Source organism: Triturus cristatus, chromosome 9 (assembly GCF_964204655.1).
Source record: "Triturus cristatus chromosome 9, aTriCri1.1, whole genome shotgun sequence".
NCBI lineage: Eukaryota > Metazoa > Chordata > Amphibia > Caudata > Salamandridae > Triturus > Triturus cristatus.
The window spans coordinates 35,088,346-35,109,305 of record NC_140592.1 but is presented as its reverse complement, the minus strand read 5'-3'; the positions used below and the strand labels follow the sequence as shown (position 1 = coordinate 35,109,305).

Genomic DNA, 20,960 nt, shown 5'->3' with positions numbered 1-20,960 from the left:
CTCTACACCAAAACCCAGCCTAGGAATGTTGGGCATCAATAGCGAGGGATGCAGGCACCACTCCTCGTTTGAGTATAGGCGCGAATGATGCTAACCACCCTTGCAGGATATTTCAGAGACCTCTGCGGCTCAGGCAGTGGCATCGCTTGTTGGACCTACCAGAGGGAAGCTGTGAAGAGTATTCCATGTGTGCCGCCGTTCAGTCATTCATCCTGCCAACTCAGTAGAGTACTCTGCGCACATCCAGTCATTGGCCTCCTTTACTGAGACTGCCAGCACTCTATCATGAAAAGTAGAGCTGCTCTGCTGCGAAGTGTATGGCTGTTCCCAAGAGGAACTATTGCAGTGCTCAATAGTTTAAGTACTGCCGCCGCTGTATTGGCATATGAATGCCACAGTGTTACTGACACACCCACGAACACAGAGGACGCCCTGTTACCTACTACACAGTTAATGTGACCGTTCGGCCGACACATACACAGGGTAGAATTTCATTTTTGTTACCGTTTGGATGCAGGGAAGGTGCACACTGCGGCAGATTAAGGCTGCGTTGATGGCGGTTGCTGTGCGCGTATGAGAGGAGACGCACCCAGGCAGCAACAAGGACCGGTAAGAGGGTGGCTGAAAGATTGCACAGAGCGCGATGTGTCGCAGAGCAGCCAGAACTAAAACTTGTGGTGGGAGAAGCGAAAGACAGGACGCCATAACGGGTTGAGCAGCTCTGCGCTGCTGTAACGGAGAAAGCTGACAGTGAAAGTGAAAGCGATGCCGCAAGAAAAATATATGCCGTGCACATGCCCTGTCCGGGCAGGCACGCCGAATGAAGAAAACCAGTCTACAACCTCAGCCTTACGCGTTCACAGCTCACGTCTTCAAGAGTGCGTGCACCTATCCTGTCCCGCATCGCTAAGCAAGTCGGCAACAGTAGATCTCGCTTACGCGAGCAGCGCATGGCGCTGCATCGCTATTCGAGACCTAAAAAATTTGATTCCTTCAAGTTGTACCTGCAGCTTTTTAGGATAGAACAGAGAGCACTTTTCTTTTGGTCTTCTAAGGATTGTTTTTAACCACTTCATGCTTCAGGTTTGTATTTATTAAAAGGGATAGTTTTTAAACATGATTTGAGACACATTCCTGCCCCTGCCCTGATGACAACGCGGTTAATGAATTTAGAGGCAAATCGGCAGTCATGTGAATCAAACAAAAATGCTTTATATATATACACAGCAGACATGCTGCTCCGTCTGGTCCAACCAACAAGAGTTTGTGAAGCGAGGAATGAATGTGGTGACCTTTAAAAGGAAGGTAATCAGGCTTGGAATCATGAACTTCAATGCTAGACTCTGCAAATATTCTTTTTACATTAGTTCATCGATTCTTTGAGGTTTGTGAAGACGACTATTTGGTGTGACGTGCACATCTGATTGAAAATTGTGGCACACACAATGCAGTTTAGGTTGTTTCCCCTATTGCGTCACGGATAGTTTGCAACAGCAAAACAAAAAAATATTTTTTCTCTATGAAAAAAAAAAAAGAAAATCGAAGTATCTAATCAATAGTTGAACCGAATTAGGTTATGTTATTTTAATTTATTACGCGCACGAACCATCCCAGGAGGGTATCTCGGCTCAGGGCCAGGACGACAGACAGCGGGCAAAGGAGGCATTAATTAAAATAAGTGAGTTTTTAATGCTTTCCTGAAATAGGCGTGGTTTTCACAGGTGTGCAATTGCAATGGCAATGTGTTCCTGGGGTGAGGGGCAAGGGAGGAGAATGATCTGAAGCGTGACCTGGCCTTTCTAAACCTAAGGACCTTGAGCAAGGCCTTGTCACAAGATCTCAGGAGTCTGGAAGTGGGTGAGGGAGTAAATCACAAGCTTGGAGGTTAGATATGTGGACCCTTGTCCATGGAGGGCATTATGGGCTAAGCAGTAAATCTTGAAAACAATTCGCTTTCTCTCCAGTAACCAGTGTAGGGGCTGGAAAAGAGGAGCAGTTACTGAACCGGGGGGAGGTTACAGACCAGACGTGCGGTGATGTTCTGGACTCCCTGAAGTTTGGAGAGTAGCGTCTTGTTAATGGAAGCCAAAAGTGAGTTCCCGTAATCCAAACGACTGATGACGAGCGCCTGGACAAGAGGAGAGGGGTAATAATGGAAATACCCTCCTCAGCAACTACATCATATAGAAGCAGGAACCAGTAATAGCTGAGCTTTGTTCTGTCATGGAGAGGGTTTGGTCCAGACGGACTCCCAAGGTTTTTTTTAGGGGTGGGCGGAATTCGCGAAATTCACTTTCGCAAATTATCGCGAAAATGTTAAAAATCTCCGCAAACACGCGGAAATATCGCGAAGATGCGGAATTTTTTTCCCGCCCGTTCGCGGTATGTTCTGCGTGGTCGCGGCTCGCCAACTTACCCATGCGGTTGCTCGCGGGCGCGGCTATCTTGTTTTCACTTGTCTTGCGGTGCATGATTGCGAGAAGAAAGACGTGATCGCGCGACGAATGATGTTACTGCGGGCGCCAACTGTCTCGAGACCGCGCAAATGGCTACCAACAATCCAACATCTCGTGGAGAACGCGACCGGATCGGGAAAACTTGTCGGCGAACGCGGGGATTCAGGTAAGGCGATCGCGCACACGCAAGAATGTGTTATTTTACAGCGCGAGCAAGCAAAAAATTTCTGGTAAAATGCGGATTGCGGAAATTTTCACATTTTCGCGCTCTCCGCGGAACACGAAAATGTCAAATTATCGCAATTTCCGCGAGCAGAACGGATTTTTAGCTCAGGCCTAGTTTTTTTTACCACTGGTTTAGGACCCAGGTCTGAAGGCCGCCAGTCCGGAGACCAAAAGAAGTTAGGCCTGGCCAAACAAAATTACTTCAGTTTTAGCGGTATTGAGATGGAGTCTGCTTTCCGACATCCAAGTTGCAATAGCCTTCATCCCGGCAGGAAACAATGCTTTTGAATCAGACATTATTTTCGAGGGAGAAAAGAAACTGTATGTTGTCAGCGTATGAGACAATCTCCAAGCCAAAATATTTGACAACCTTGGCAATAATTAGACACCAAATTAACATTTGAATTTGAAATTTTCACACCAGGTTAAAAATAAATCTCAAATATTCTACTTCACAGTGATAGTATGTTATTAATCCTTTTAATCTAAGCCTTCAAACAAAGCAGTGCCCTTACCCCTCTCCCACGAAACATCCACACTTTTTCCTAAAGTGGATAGTACCCCTAGATGTAAAGTTCACGCGATAGAATTCGTTTAGGGGGAACATCTACAACAGAAAACATTCACGATTCATGTACACAGTTGTCAAGACACGTGGCAGTCTGGCTACAAACAGAAGCATCACAAGTGTAGTGCACGACACACAGCTGGCTTGTGTGCAGAGGAAGGTGGGATTGTGGGTATGGGGCGAAATATAACTCACCACTAGCAAGTCACAGACTGCGTATCCTGAGACACAAGAGATCAAAGAAGACGTAAAGTGGTGTATTCTGAGGACTCCACATGCACCCAGCTGGAGTCCACAGTAGCTTACATCAACTAAGTTTGCAGAAGCAGCTTCCTAAGCGCTGCTGAAGCTTCAATCAAAATAACTCTAAGTAACACAGTACCAAAAGACTTGCCACATGCCTCATTGATTGAGAGCCTTCACAGGAGGAAGTGGCTTGCGACTGAGCGGAGAGCAGGACAGACAGCTGCAATAGGTTTTAATCTCCATCATGCAATGTCTACTTTCATATTCAAACCAAGCTGTAGGAATTCTTAAAGAAGCCCACAAAAAGACTTGGTCAGGCAACGGAGCTCATTAAGCAGTACAAATCTTGGTTTCCAGCTTCATGATAACGTACTTCCATACCCAAATAGGGTAAACCTTTCATTCTGGGTTCAGCTAGAAAAGCAGTGGAGTTCTTTTAATGGGGGCTTGGCAAGGGTCCTGATTTTTGCCAATTTAGGACCAGTCTTATAGTATGTGTTGCCGTCTGTGAAAGACAATTTAAACTTGCCTGTTATGTCATGTATGCCCTGTAGTTTACACATCATATAATAGTTCACACAAAGATCCAACAAGCATTGCTAAAGCCAACAGGTCTGTCTAGATTATAAAGGAAAGTGCCTCTTCTATCAGTAATGGGTGTAGGCAGTCTCTGTCACTCATGTATGAACTCGGGCATCCATTCACTCACCCACTGGCTCATTCTTGCATTCATCCACTTACGGAACCACAAACAAAATACAGCAGCATCGGAAAACAAATTAAAAGTAACAATTAAAACATTTAAAAAACACACATACTTCCACCTAAACATAGCGGACATATACTTGCGACAGCAAACATAGCAGTAGGTGGCCAGCTTGCAATGGTATTGTACATAGTATATCATTGTTTTAAAGTTCCTGCATGGCCACCAAATTTAGAACCAACATGTTGCCCATCTTGAAATTGTAAAACTGATACACTTTTGCAGCAATTGTGGAGTTCATTTCCCTCAGATCGAAGCACCCACTTTTAAAAGCCCCACGAGTAATACCAAGAGTAAACACATGAAGAAGAATCTGGACACTAAACCCATCTTAGTTAATTGTCGCTTCATGCAAAAACATGCGTGCAATATCCAGGATCTAGTTTCAGAAGAGCAGCCTGATCTCCTATTTCTTACGGAGACATGGTTGTCTGATTCCTCCAATACTACTATCGCTATGGCCATTCCCAAAGGCTATAGAATTCTCAGGAAGGACCACCTTGTGGGGGGGGGGGTAGCTATAATTTAAAAGGACAACCTGGAATGTTCCTCTATTATGTCAGAACCCATAGAAAACACTGGGTTCTTAGGTTTCCACTGTATAATCTCTCCCCACCAAAGCATTGCAGGTTTTTTTTGATTTACAGACCCCCTGGGGCCATCAAAAACTTCCTTTTCTCACTCAACTCAGCCACAGCCGCCTTAGCCCTAAAATATAAAGACTGTTTGATCCTGGGGGATTTCAATATCCATATGGAAAAAGCGAAAGATCCTCAAGCTACTATCTTAATGGAATCCTTACTGACCTTTGAGATGACCACTGCCACATTCTTGGCCACCCATGAGAAGGGCCATGTCCTTGATCAAATTATCCATAATTTTAATTTAACTGCTGATCCGCCTTTGCCCATTACCTGGTCCGACCACTTTCTTCTCAAATTTGTCATTCCTCAGTCTGGTTCTATTTCCTCTGTGTCAGTGGAAAAAAAGACTTCTAACTATAGAGCCTTTCATAAGATATCTATTCCTAAACTAGCCAATACCCTAGAAGGTTCCCTACCGGTGCTATATAACACCCCAGATACAGGTGCCTCCCAACTTGATTCTTGGCTTCACAAAAATAGAGGCTGCGGCTCCTGTTATCATCCGCCCCTCCAAGAGACTAGTCACCTCGGCCCCTTGGTTTAGTGACCTTCTCAGAACCAGTAAAAAGAACTGTCGGAAAATCGAACGGAAATGGCGAAAATCTTACTCACCAGATGACAAGAAGGTCTAAAAGAAAGTCCTTAAAATACACTGCTCCATGGTAAAAGCAGCCAAAATGTTTTTTTTTCCAAATAAAGATTGATACTTCCCTGAATAAAAGTAAAGATATCTTTAGGATAGTGAAATCCTTTACCGCACCTAGAGCCGGCCTAGTTGAGGGGCCACGCACTGAAGAATGGTCACGTCTGATTGTCCAATTCTTCCATAAAAAGATTGCGCTGATCCAACAAGCATTCCATAACATCACAGAAGCCGAGCTGGACTTCTATCATAGCACAAATGATACATTTCAATTAAAGGTCCCTCCCCTATTACATTCTTTTCTGGAACTCCAGCTTGAAGAATCATTGTCCCTTATGCAAAGTATTAAATCTGGCTCCCCGTCCGACCCCTGCCCAGCAAACATTCTGCCCTCTCTAGCCCCTTCAATTAATCCCTTAGTACATCAGCTCTTCAATGTCTCCCTCTCTTCTAGGACCATGCCAAATTTATGGAAACATGCTATGATCCTCCCACTGATAAAAAAAAGCCAATGGCAATAGGATGGATCTGGCCAATTACAGGCCAATATCCCTGCTTCCAGCCTTCTCTAAAGCATTAGAGAAGCATGTTAACAGGCCCTACAAAGACACATCAAAGATGGCAATCTTCTCCATGAATCCCAATGCGGCTTTAGAGCCAATTTTAGTACTGAATCAGCTTTGCTAGAGGTGACTGAGTCCATCAAGGAGGCAAGGCCATTCTGATTCTTCTCGATCGGTCAGCCGCCTTTGACACAGTCCCACACGTCAGGCTCCTAAATAGGCTCAAGGACATCGGCCTACGTGGAATGGCCTTGTCATGGCTGTCCTCCTTCCTGGGAGAGAAATCTCATACCATCTGTCTCCCTCCGTTCTCATCACCGATACCATCCTGGGACGTGGGTGTCCCCCAGGGTTCCAACCTTAGCCCCACCCTTTTTAGGTCTCGCCTACGCAGCGCGCATGCGCTGCATAGGAGGGCCTTTAGCCATCGCTCTGCTCATTTTCAAGCACACACTCCTGCTTGTGGCGGCATCCACCTTGCGGGAGCAAGCAGGGGCGCACCACGAGTGCAGTGTTTGAAAATGAGCAGACTGCTCTCCCAAGCGCGCGTGCACCTCTCTCCTCGCCCAGACGTCCCGGCCACTCACTAGCTCCGCCCTCTCAGTCTCCTTTTTTTGCTCGAAGCGCGCGTGCACCACTCCCGGGCTTGTTCATGATTCTCACTGCCCTGTCCCTTTCTTTTGAATAAGGGTGACTCTTTTAGGTTGGAGTGAGCGGCAGTGGGGACTGCTTCTCTGTCCCACTTCCCCCTTTTCATACCTGTCCCTCAACTACCGGCTCTCCATGTTCCCTACCATTGCCACCCCTACTCCCACAGCCTGCCCCTTCCCCCCAGGCCCCTTTGTTGGGTCTAGCTCTCCAAATCCCAGATCCTGACTCCAGACCTTATCTATTATTTACGGCCCGGTCTGGGCTTGTTCAGATTTCCCCTGGTCTATCTCCATTACCAGGCATTAGCCCCCATCCATGTTTAATGAAGCAAGCTGTCATGCTCCCGGGGGGCTGGGCGGCCAACCCCCTCCCTCCTCTTGTATTTAGAGGTTACAGATTGGTGAGAGGCGCTGGGGCTTTGTTGTGCTGGTGTGGGGCTGTCACTCACTAGTTAGTCGGGCGGGTGCACCTCGCCCCTCCCTAGAGGCCTGATGGACCTCGGAGCTTGACTTGTGAATCAGAACGTCAGTGTGCAATTATAGCACCGAAGCTAGCGGCGGCCCCTTACAACCATCTCCAGGGTTCTGCAGACAAGTCCAGGGCCCACCGAGATGCAATAACGTCTGATCAGACTATTGTTAGTAAAGAGGAAAGGAGGAACTAGAACTCAGTTTCCAGAGTCGACAGGTCAAATCGCCAGGGTTCTGCAGCGCTACATAAATTCTGCACCGCAAAACGACACAGTCTGCCATGCCCCCATCACCCCGGCCCACAAAGGTATTTTGTATGTTCCTCCTGAAGGTCGATTCAAAGCGCTGGCGTGGTTGATAACAATGGCGATGCCAGAGTCATAATTGATATTTTATTATCAGCTTTTTCCTCCCTCTCACTTCTACCAAAAGCGTAGTATTCGCCATCACTGCCCCCTGACCCCCATTTAGAGCGCATCCATTCAGGTCAAAAGAGGAAATTCGATTCCCCCCCCCCAAATAAACTCCATTATTCCTCTGTATTATAAGGACTTCTGCTGGATTTTCCAGTCACATATTCATTCCCTGAATCTTATCTTAAACGTTTTTGTGAGCATTTTTCTGACTTGCACTCCCCTCCTTTTTGTAGCATGCTTCAGCACTGAAGCTGGAAGAGGCATCAGAGAAAGACAAGAAGTGCATTCTTATCACCTATAGCTTGCTGTCAACCGTGCTAAGAAAACATGTATTGGCAAAGCTAATGAGCCTGGTTGAATGTGCTAACGAATGTAGCTGTTAGCAATTTAGAGTGATACATACAGGTAGGAGTCAGCAGGAGTAGACTAGACCGTTAGTGCTATAAAGGAGTTATTCCTTCAAGCACCCGAGTAGAAGTGAAAGGTTAAATCAAACAGCCAATAGCATTAGGTGAGAGATCAGTACTCCCCTGGGCTAGACTAAGACATGAATGACAAGTCTCATACCAATGGCTATAAGTGACTGGTCAAAGAAGGCCAGTGGTTGAAAAGGGCAGGCCCAAAGCCAACTCGATGTATATTGTTAATAGGTCTGTTTAATAGCTGTGCTTTCACAACCCAGACCTAAAAATCAACATTTTCGTTTGCCTTCTGCTTTTAACTTTATATAGTTGGTAATCTTTCCTTCTCCATCGTAGCTTCTTAAACCTGGCGAAGAGCTTCACCATCAGCACAGGCTTGATGTAAATAGCCCAGAACTATTTTTTTTTATATATTGCATAGGGCTTTCCTAAATAATGCTATACATAACAGGTGTTATTATCTCCTTAATTTAATGTAATGGTCTCCACATTACATACCTTAGGAGAACGGAAGACTGAGTTGGCCATGCCATGCAGATGTCATCAAATGCTGTTGCGAGGTTACTAAACTGAGTAATCAGGCAATTTCAGTGCTTTGTCATGGTAACTTGTTATACAGAAGGATTTCTTCTGAAGGTGGACTCTTTCCACTAGAAACTGAATACTACCCCATCAACCAGTTTCAGCACCAGTATTTACTCTGAGGTGAAAGAGAATGCTTGCAATGTGTTGGAAGCAGAAGTCATTCTCAGTTTGTTTCCTCTTCAGCAGGAACATGGGGTAGGTAGGGTGGCCTAAACCAAAAAGGTGCATTCTCCTAAGCCTTGTACGTGAACCTGATCAAAGTCAGATTGTATAAGGGCTCAGATAGAAGAGCTGTCAGAGGTTCAGTCTCCGATCCACCCATCGATGAAGGGCTCGAAGCACTCTACACATGCTTTTAAATTTAATTCTCCAGTGAACCGGAAGGCATGCCCTCTATAACATTAATGGCTGGAACATTTTGAAGACTGCAAGTTGTACAACCGCTACTGCCATATCATGGCACGGTTTTCAGTGAGTTTGTATTCTATCATAAAAGCACAACTTACAGAAACACGGAGGTGGTTCACAGACGCTTGTGCGGCAGTTCTAAACTTTCACTTTCAAAGTAGCTTTATTTCGATATCCAATATCTTAAAAGCATTTTTCAGAAGGGGTTTGGAGCGGTGCACCACCAATTTACTAGTTAATACATCACACCAAGTGGTCAGTTGTTTGTACTCGAAAAAATCTTTATTTTAATTTAATCGTCCAACCATAGTCTCAGCCAACGCGTTTCGTTCAAATTGAACTTCGTCAGGGCATATGTGAGATTGCGAATATATTCCAAAAGTATGACCACCGTCTATGTAAACAAATATCCGTCTCGAGAGGAGTAGTGATAAAAGCGTCGTATTTTCCAAGTAAATAGTCCTAATTGTGCTCCCAGTGCCACCTTGATAAGAGCACTGTACACGATTCTGTAACTCGATAGATGTCCGTGCTCTCCCCTCAGAGTGTTCCTCAGCCGTTGGAGTCCGCCGTTAACCCTCTTTTCTCTAATATCTTAAAAGCATTTCCATGGTTACATCCGTCAATTTTTATAGACCATAAAAAGATAAAACATCAGTTTAAAAATATAAAATACAATCAGACTTAAAACACATCAAATTCTAATTGCCCGCAATATTGAGTAATATAATTATTGCAAGAATAATCTAGTCTTAGATCAATATTTACAAAATTAATTTGGGGCCCTTCTAGACATGAAGGTCTTTTTTCTCCTTTAAGTTGTTCTTGGTTTTTTTCTCGAGAATAAAGTGGCAGTGCAATATATCACAGGTAAATCATAACACTAAAAATGTGAACGTAGTTCATAGCAAGTCCTCGCGCAAGAATTTAAACCTTACAATCCAAGCAAAGCCAAGATATTTGGCTACACCATAAGCAAAGAGGGTCCGCGGGTCAGCCTTTAAAATGCGTAGAGCAGTACAGTGTTCACGCGTGCTCAACTCTCTGCAGATAGGTTTAAGCCATTTCTTCCTTGCGCTTTTATAAGCAGGGCAGGCAAACATAAGATGGGCTATGCTCTCTGTTGGTGCTTTGCAACAGGGGCACCCTAAGGGCATCTGATGTGGGGTGCTCCATTTCGCTGTTAGCTCTCTGACCGGCAGTGAGCCTACCCTGAACTGAATATAGAGTGCTCTATCGCGTGGTGTTTTTATAAAATCTAAATATGGTTCTAAAAGTGTGCGTTGCTTGTGAAGATAAAACTCTTCCGTCAGCCTTCCTACTCTTGGGTTGTTATGTTCTTGAGCGTCAACCCAGGCCCAATAATGTCTTTTAAGATCGGCCTTACTAGGGGCGGTTTGCGTGTCCCATTCCTCCTTGAAGCCTAAAGCAGCAAGGGATTTTTTAACATTAACTAGCCAGCTGATTCTTTTATTTACATCTAGGGTCATAATTTCTGTAAATGCGGCTGTGTAGTTGACTAGTTCTAAACTATTTCTTGAACCAGAACCAATTAGGCAAATGGATAGTTTTTGTATACCCGGGACGAGATGATTGCTTAGTAATTCCCCCAGACTTTCTTGTAAAACATAGCTACCACAGATGGAGGGCTCCTCCGATCCCCTGCAGTTGATGCTTTTCTCCAAGGTAGACGAAATAAACATCAGTGGACTCTCTCGAATTGCAGCTGACCAGGCACGGGTCTGGTGCAGCAAGGGGTGGCACTTGGGCTTCTCAGGGCTAAGCAATGCTCAGCAGCAGCACAGATACAACTGGCGGCTCAATGCTTAGTATAACAGCCGATTGCTCTATGCCTATGTTGAACTGGTACGGATAAGGTGAACATGTTCAAACTATCAGTGTGTTCAAATGTCAAAATGGATAAATAATGCTATAGTGGAACGCACTGCATACTTTGCTCCTCTTTTCCTGGCTAATTCCAGTGGCTCTGCTAACCTGCTGCCTTCCAGCTCTAAAGTGTGATTTGCCATCGTCCACTATTGAAGAACTATAAAAATACGTTGTCTGAGTGCACTGCTTGAGAGTTTCAAAGGGTGTATATGTAATGGAACTGGGGCTCAGTAGATGTAGTACCCAGGAGAATGTGCTGCATGGCTAAAAACTTAAAAGGTCCCAAAGGCGAGACCTATTGGCTATGCCAATGCTTATTAATATCTACCTATCCCCCCTGGCATCTATGGTAGAGGAAGAGGGTGTCAAGATCATCTCTTACGCTGATGACACTCAGCTGATTTTTACCTGTGACAAGGGTTCAGACTTCGCCGGGGCCAAGATTAGGACTTGCTTAACAAACGTTTTCAACTGGCTGAAGATTAATCAGCTAAAGTGCAACCCAGATAAAACTGAGGTGGTTTTCTTTGGTTGCCCAGTTATTCCTAAATGGGCCGCCTGGTGGCCAAATGATTTTCCACAACCCTCGGCTGGGAAGGAGAAAGCAAAAAATCTGGGAGTCGTTATAGATAAAGCACTTTCTATGCAGTCTCAGATTCAGAATATTAATGGCAAATTTTTGGTACACTTCGCATGCTCAAAAAATTCCTGCCACTTCTCCCAATCGAGAGCAGGAAGACCGTGGTGCAAGCACTGATAACCACAAAACTGGACTATGTCAATTGCCTGTATCTGGGTCTCCCCTAATCTCTAATCCAGCGACTGCAGGTGATTCAGAACGCAGCAGCCAGAGCTATTACCAAGCCTAAACCAAGAGCCAGGATGACTCCGATTTTGGCATCCCTTCACTGGCTCCCTATAAAAGCACGGATTGATTTCAAAGCCCTTACCATCTTTTTCAAGCCATTCCATAAAGAAGGAGCAGGCTATTTAACTAAACGGGTCTCTCATTACTTTCCCTCCAGGCCTCTCCGCTCTTCAAATGCCAACCTGGCCTGCACCCCCAAGATACATCTGGCTCGCACAGGAGGCAGATCCTTTGGCTATCTGGGTGCAAAGTTGTGGAACAGCCTTCATGAAGCCTTGAAATCAAATACAAATTGTCTGTCTTTCAGGAACAACCTGAAAACGTGGCTCTTCAGTCTTTAATCAGGGTCTCTCTCACTCCTTTCCACTGTTGTCATAGGCGCCAGGACACTCTAGTTTCAGTAGCTGTACGCTTGAATAAATTCCTCATTTCATTTCCATTTCATTTTTTTCCTTGCGTTTTATATAGCGCAAACTCGACCAGAAGGTATCAGAGCGCTTTATTTACATGAGCACCAGTTGCATTACAGACAGACTTCAATTTATTTTCTTCATTAGGCACAGGGAGATTAAGTGATTTGCCCATTAGAACAGGATGTTGAGCGTCCCTACCGAGACTCAAACTGGTTCCTTGGCTTCAAGGTCGACCGCTCTAGACATTAGGCCATGGAAAATATTATCCATGGCATGGCATGAAAAATCATAAAAACGTTCCTAGACCTGCAGGTTTAGTGACTTAAATAATCGACTTGACCTAATTGACCCATAAACTGGTTTCAGATTATGTGATCCTAGGCAAATATTTTAATTCACTGAGCCACCATTTTTTACTCGTAACATTTGAGAGCACCTTCAAAAACGCGAAACCAGCATGTCTGCTGTACAAAAAACACTTTTGTTTGATTTAGTAGACTAAACCCTTGCTCCATATATAATACAAATCTAGCCACATGTGGGATACACATGACCCCTAATTTGCCTCATATGTTCATTTAACTGCATTGTCATCAGGGCAGGGGCAAGAATGTTTCTCAAATCATGTTTTAAAAATTATCACTTTTAATAAAAACATTAGTCAGCAGATTTTGAATTGAAACAGCCACAACTTCCCACTCACTGTATTTTTACTGATAAAACTATAGCTTGTACTGTTTGAAAATCGAGTTTCTGCAAATATGTGCCATATGCAAATCAATGAAAGTGTTTTAGTTTGGTTTTCTCCTATTTAAATCTTCCGAATTACAAAAAAAAAAAATTGTAATTCCCGATATAGTTTGAAATACTTGTACTATTCATTTATAAGTTATTTAAATGTTGTTAGAAAAAACTGACATATTACATCCTTTTGTTTTACAGTGATTGTCAGATAGCTCAGGTGACATAAACCTATTAGTTGTAATAAGAAAAAGAAAAGTAAACACCATTTCCCAGGATCAGATAAGAAATAGTAAAAAGACAAATTGACTGACATTTGACCCCATCCTTGAACAGACAGCAAATGTGTCAAGTTAAAAACAAGATTTAAATGCATCTTTATTGCTCATTCACTTTCTGAATGAACACAACACCTGTTCCTTCCAGCTTAAGTTCACTGGCCAGAAGGGACATGAGTAGGTGCTAAAAATAGCTCGACCTGATAAAATCTGACTTGCCATAGGCCAGTAGATTTTTTGAGGCGCAAATGAGGGTCAACTAATTGAGGCAGTAGCTCTGTGCAATGCAGCACACTGCAGATTAAATGATACAAGAGACCTGCTGACACTGTCTTGAGAGCTATATATGCTCTAACGGTGAAAAGAAAAAAAAAGGAAAGAATGAAAGTCAAACTACAAAAGGCGAAAATAGAAAACTAAAGAACTTGTACAGCTGCAGTGACACTGAAGAGCACTCATTTTCAGTTGGATGTACAAATGCCAACACACACGGCAAAAGAGCGAAAAGACAAAGAGAAACCGCGTTTTTTCTTAAAATTTACATTTTACTCCAAGATCTTGCCAGACAACTAAGATTGCTGCCAGGCTTCTCAGAGACTTTCTAGCTAGAATTATTATAGTTCAATTTTTCTACATATACCCTTTGTCAAAGAGGGTAATCAACACCACAAATCTTGATTACAAAAGGTAATATGTGAGATTTCATGTAAGAAAATGCCTGTCTGCATCTTTCATGAGGAGCAAAAACAATATACCTTCAAAGGCCTATTGGCCTTTATATATACACGTTTTATAATAAATACATGAGGCCTACTATCTTTGTTTTGACTCTTCCTAACAAACAGATATCCATAGAATCTGGAATAACGTTTCCCAATGAACATTAAGGCAGATAGCCTTTGGCTTGCAAACATACCAACACAGACCTTTTAAATTGCACAAATCATGCATACAGTTCTCAAATAACAAACTTAAAAAACGTCAGTTGACAAAACAATATGCAACTACTCTCAAAAGGCCTTCCAAGAATAATTACTGTGAGAATCTACGCCAGATTTTTTTTTAGAAAGGGTAACCACCACCAAATCTTTTGCCTAATTTGGCAATCTGTGATGTTTCATGTTGAAAAATACATGTCTACGGGCTCTGAAAAAGTGTGATGACCATCCACTTCAAAAAGGCCAATAAGCTTTAGCAAATGCCTTTTTATCATAAATAACCCTGGCCTACTGCCTTTTTCATAATTTTTCCTGGTGTACAATCCGGCCTTGTCATGGGTATGTCACCATAACCAACTCATGCCTACTGTTCTAAGTGTAGTCTTTCACACAAAGTAACCATCAGGCTTATATTTTTTTACATTACGAATGTAAACAAAATTAAGAGCTTGCAAAGCAAAATACTATTCCGCCTAAGAGGGCCTAAAAAGGATTATCAAAATGCAAATCTTCTATCCCCATGGTTTGTTAGAAGAGACTGTATATTCCGTTATATTCATTGATAAGCAGAATACTTTGGAATGTTGTTACGTATTATAGAATGTTCTGTTTAGATAGAGCCCTCAGTTGTAGGATGTTAGAGTTCAGGGTAGGGTTCAGTTACATGCAGCTGTCACCACAGAGGTCTTGTGGGTCTGTCGTACTTGAGAGTAAACAGTATTTATTCCATTAATTTTTCCAATGGCATTTATTAACCAATTATCTTTATTACAGAAGGGCCACCAACACTAAACCCCTTGCTAACACAATCATTTGTCAGAATCCATATAACAAAATACCCTCTGGAGGCTTAAATACAGGGTAGTAACAATCCGCTCTAAAAGGCCTATTGATTTTATCATAAAGTTTTGCACAGTAAATATGTCAAGCATACCATCTTTACAGTAAATTTTCATAACAGATCAAGCCTATAGCCTTGATCAGTGGACCACTATAGCCAAACGAGTCATTTTATATGGAGTATAAGCTTTCCCACAAGCCAAGGGTGCAATTCAAGCACTGTTTCCAGTGGAAGCATACACTCCTACCTCTGTAGTACTTCTGAAATCTCTTTTTGGGTTGGTCATGTAAGATCTCGAGGCAGCGCTGTAAAGCCAGACTTAAAAATGTAAACTGTATAACCAAAATGTATACACTCTAGGAGTAGGCAAGTTTTAAAATAGACAACACTTGAAAAGCGACGATCACTGTAATTACCTAAAAATATTTAACTACACCAAACATCACAAGAATTTTGAGAAAAAAAGTTAAAAAAAAGAAAAGAAGCAAAAGTAGCAGCAGGGCAAAGAGGGCAAAAATAAAATAGTTCAAAAGAAAAGATGCAACTAATGGAGCCTAATTGAGTTTGAATTACAAGGGACACTACATGCCAATTAATTATGGCCAGTGGTAAAATAACGGAGAACTGAACCATGACAGAAATGGCAATACAGTAGACTGGGCAACTTAAAAATGTTTCTTTAAAAGCAGTTGCATCAGCAAAATATGATTCTTAACTAAAGATAAAGAGGCAGTTCACAAGATACAAAAGTTGCTAAATGTTTAGAAATACATGTAAATACACGATTTCAATAAAGGAGACCTCTGTGACAGTTTAATAGTATAATAAGACCAAGACCTAGCTGCGAGCACCCGGTGCAACACAATAACTCTTTGAAGCAGATGTCAAAACAAGGCATTGTAAAACAACAAGCATTGACAAAGCGGATAGGCATGACTCCCATTTGGAGCCTTAAATATTTTTTCGAGAAGAAAAAATCCTGCAGCATCGGTAAAACAACTGTTTTCACTATCCAATGCGTGTATGAAATAAGGGAACTTAATATGTGATGAACAAGTGTACATTTCAGATGGTAAAATATACCCTCGGGCAATGCAATGCAAGCACTCCAAACGAGGAAGAGTGGTGCACCAAAAAGCCAATATTATAAGGTTCATAGTAATGCTCCTCTGGGCGAGTACAAAGTCCACTCAATTAATAAAGTTCAGGTAAAGCAGACAGATGAGCCAAGCCAGAACTAAATGTGGGGTAAGACTGGAATGACAAGTGCAATGCATCCCACCAGCTACACAGTGCTGAGCAGTAGAAAACCATGAAACACCAGCGCAAATGTTTGAGACAAGCATAATGAGCAGTGAATATAAATGAAATGGAATTTGAATTTATCGTACAGTTAATAAAAACCTTTACAAACATGCATTTCATTTTTGACATTTTGTAACAAAAAGAAGTAGTTCACCATTAAAACACAATAAAATATGACCCAAGGATAGATTTGAACAGCAAGAAAAAAAGTGCAATGGCATGCGGGAAAAAGATGCAATGTACAAGACCACCATTTGACCTATGCAGGGATTGTGGTGTATTTAATGCGTATTCCCCGGCATTCGTTGTAAGCACGCACTCAATTCCCTGTGGGTATAATCTAAACATATTGGCAAAAAGTAGCCTCGTAAATCAGGTTCTTAGCAGCAGGTTAGGGGAGATGATAGAAAGCGAGGATGCCTCAGTATGTAAAGAAAGTGCGAAGGGCAAAGGCAGCAATTTTTGCATCTACAAGAGTCTAATCAAAATCAAATATTCTGTTTATCTTACAGCAGAGAAAGGTACTAAGTACAGAGCGTCTATTTGCAGAGATTTTGCTATGTAGTAAAACAATCCGTTCATAAAAAACCGTCGGATACTGGGGGGAACTAAGTATGAGGCAACTATTTGAAGAAATCTTGTTGTAGAGTAAAACAGTGCGTACGTTAAAAATCATCATAGGATGCTTAGGCCACATTGGTCTAGTACTTAACAGCAGGTTTGGATGGCGAAGCAGAAAACTAAAAAGAAATGCCTCATGCGAAAATAAGTGCAAAAGTGCTAAAGCAGCAGGTATTACATCTGCACGATTCTAACGAAAGGCGTGGGTATTCAGCCTAACTTGCGGCAGAGTAAAGTGCTAAGTGCAAAAAGGCTGTTTGCAGGGATCTTACTATAGAATAAAACAATACATTCATTGGAGATCATTGGATACTAAGTGCAGAGCAGCAGTGTGCAGAATCTTACAATAGAGGAAAACAATGCATACATTGTAAATCATTAACTGTCTGGAAAGGAGAGATCAGTCAGCATTAAAAAGAATTATATGGAACAGTCTGCCTGGAGCGAGTCCTTTTGGAGTGCATGGTGTACCAGTATTTAACGTTTCTGAAGTTCCCATTAAGGCAGCAGTGCAGACCGCGTCTTGTGAGGATTGGGTCAAAGTATCAAATGAAATGGAGCTTGAACTTCAGCAAGGATTTAAGTTTCACCAAGCATGTTAAAGTGCCAGAGGTCTGGATAAAGTCACAGGCCATGGCCTTAGCATGTTCTATAAGGTCATGGGGCATTCTATAAAGCCATAGGCTGAAAGCAGGATATATAAGTAGAGGAAGGATATTATGAAACACACAACACCATCGGTAAGTGTAGTGACCTCTCCACAAAGTAAGGGAGCAACCTAGAAAGGCACATTAATATTCCTCAAAAGATGGCGCCGAGGAGTAGATTGGTGTGCGGCTCAGGAGGACCCTAATTAAAGGCACGCAGATGCCGAGCGAAATTCAACAGTGTCTGGGACAAATGGATAAAACTATTGCATTAAACCCATCCCACCTGTATTCAGATGTGTACATGTATTGTTCTTCAGTCTTGGCGGCTCACCTGACTATTATTACTACGGCTGTGGTTTATACTGCCTTTTATGGGCAGGGTTTGCATCAATTTGTAAGTTACGTGCTGTCACTTTGTTTCTCAAAACAATAAATATGATTATCAAAAAAATATATTTCTTTAAGCCTAAGGGATGCATTCCACAAAAACTGTGGGGGAGAGGGGTAGCCTACAAGACCAGAGTGGGATAGAGGGGTAGCCTACAAGACCAGAGTGGAAGGGGATGGGGGAGAGGGGCAGTCTACAAGACCAGGGTGAGGCAGAGGGGCAGACTACAAGACCAGGGTGGAAGGGGGTGGGTGGAGGGTAGAGGCATTACTGTGTATAATAATGAATGCCATTGTACTGTATGACAAAATATACGGAAGTGGGGTGCTACAAGATCCGGGGTGGGGCATTCTACAAGAGCAGGGTGAAGGGCATTCTTCAAGACATTGGAGAGGTTGGGGTAAGGAGAGTCTACAGCAAATGGATATCTAAAAGAAGCGGGCGGTTACAAGAACTCATGGGGCTAGGGAGTGTACAAGATTGGGGAAAGGGGTGGCAGTCTACAAGACTGCGGCTGGGGGCGAAGAGGCAGTCTACAAGACCCCAGGTGTGTGGGAGGGGCTGTCTAATAGACCCAGGATGTGGGGGTGGGGTAGCTTACAACACCCTGGGCGGGTAGGATGGGCAGTCTACATGACCATGGGCGGGTGTCTACAAGACCGCAGGCAGGTGGAGGTGAAGAGGGACAGTCTACAAGACTATGGCCAGGGAGGGGCAGTCTGAAAGACCGTGGAGTGCGGAGCAGTCACCAAGACATGAGAAGCCTACAAGGGCAGAGGGTGAGTCTACAAGACCGTGCAGGGTTGAGAGGGACAGATGAGCGTTTTGTGTGGGATGAGATGGGCAGTTTACAAGAACGGCGAAGGAGGAGTGAGATATTCATCAAGGCGTCCTGGGGTGACATTGACAGAGTACATGATCCGGCAGGGTGGGCTTTTGGTATGAGGGACCTGAGCCCAGGGCGCCAATTTTCAGAGGGGTACACGGAGCTGTCGCATTAAAATCCTGCCGACAGCAGCGTCCCTCTTACTTGATTCCAATGGTTCGGACCTAACTGCTTTTAATCCTTTTACTTACGTGCTGTTTTACACCCCATTAACCCATTTCCTTCCTCTCACTGCCCTGCCAACCCACACACCAACACCGCCATTCGCACCACAAACTTGGCACTAGCGTGATCGAGCTACGCAGGGAGTATATCAGAATATTTGAAGAGGTGGCGAGAAATGTGTGTTCAGGTGTCGCCTGCTCTGATGTGTGAATGACCTGCTAACACAACATGGACCCCAGCTACTTTATTTTATTCACCACCTGCAGGGAGGGGACACATTTATTTTCGCCCAGGGCGCTTTCTGAGCAAGGGCCGGCTCTCTGGGCCGGGGGGGGGGGGGGGGGGGGGGAGGAGAGGGCAGCCTACATGACCAGGGGAGAGGGCAGCCTGTGACCGGGGGAGAGGCAACCTACATGATCCGGCCAGGACTGTGCACATGACCTGGAGAGTCCAGATTAAATGACAAGGGAGCGCGGTGCAGATGACCCTGGCAGGCGCCCCACACTGCAGGTCAGGATGCACTGTACACGGCCAGGGTCGCCCTAGCAGGCCAGTCGCTGGTACCCTAGACACACTGTCTCTGGGAACAGGGCTTTCAGATGCACCATGCCCTAGGATGGAGGGAGTCAGCCTCGTCTTCCCCGCACACCGCCCGTCCGTTCTGACACTAACAGCCTCATCCCTCCAATTCTCACCTCTCTCGGGCCGCAGGGCCTGCTCCGCTAGGCCGGTATCTTCCTGTCACTTTCACCGAGGAGGACCTTCTCGCCCCCGCCGACACTTCCGCTTCCGGAGCGCTTGCGGTTTGTTTTGTTTCGGCTCTTCCTGCCCTGCGCGCAGTGCGCATGCGGGGCGCGCGGGGGGCTGATTCCGCGCTCCCTTCGGGGCTCGCGGCACAGCGCGCGTGTACGCACGGGAATAACTAAACAATGTGATAATTCTTTCAAAATTACACGCACATAAACCTTCTCCCACGTCTTTCGTTCGGTACCCGTTTTGTGATCTGCTTTTCATTGAAATTTTTTCTGTTACTCGGAAAGCGTTACTTCAAAGTGGACGATGTATGGCGTATAGATTCCGTTGCTTTTTCTTTCGCTGCTCCTTTGATTTATTTTGAGGGGGCGTGGGTACATTCGTGCGCGCGCACGGTTCACAAGCAGCGGTGGGAGCGAAATCAGCCGCTCCCGCGACGATCACCGTGATATGCGCATGCGCAATGCACGCGCGGACTAAATATGACAGAACGAAAGCGAACAAATTAAATCGCCTCCCCAGTCTACTTCCTAAAGTGACGTAAATGCGTCACGCGACGAGTCTGTTTACTAAAGACCCCTTTAACTGGGAGTTTGTGTGTGGGAGCATTAAGGGGAGGAGATGTGGTCCGTCGGCTACGCTGCCGACTCTGGTGCAGGAAACCAGGGCTCGAGTCTCGAGGTCGCGTCCATCCTGTGATTCTCGGCAAATCATTTAATCTCCCCGTGCCTGAATATGTAATGTAAATACTGTGCTCATGTACAGCGCTCCAATACCTTCGGGTCGAGTTCGCGCTGTATAAAACATGCAAAAAAACAAAAAATGGGTGCAGCAATGAGTGTAGGTCATTAAAAGCAGAGTATGAAAGTCTGTACATACGTTTTTAACGGCATCAAATAACTTGGGGTTGGCAAAAAGACAAACGTGACAGTAAATCGGGTCTCGCTAATTTAGGGTGACCAGATTCTCAAAACAAACAAGCATTTACAATGCAATGGTCTCGGCATTGGTAAAGTTAGAGCTATTGGCATTGCTCATGACATTATTTTTGTTAATGTTTTTGTTTTTAAAACATTTAAAGAAACGGCATTGTCATGAGCAATGCCAATAGCTCCAACTTTAACAATGCCGAGACCGTTGCATTGTAAATGCTTGTTTAA

At 44.0% G+C, this 20,960-nt stretch overlaps 1 protein-coding gene across 8 annotated transcripts in view; it reads right to left on the bottom strand.

Moving 5' to 3' along the window:
- USP19 (ubiquitin specific peptidase 19) overlaps positions 1–20,284 on the bottom strand; it is a 638,025-nt gene extending 617,741 nt beyond the window's left edge. For 6 of the 8 annotated variants that reach the window (XM_085624331.1, XM_085624330.1, XM_085624323.1 and 3 more), the window contains exon 1: positions 19,743–20,260. The gene's annotated coding sequence lies outside the window, so the exon portion shown is untranslated. Of the gene's footprint in view, positions 1–19,742 lie in introns of all 8 variants that reach the window. The other 2 variants (XM_085624327.1, XM_085624328.1) reach the window with 2 other exon arrangements.
- Positions 20,285–20,960: the final 676 nt, after the last annotated feature.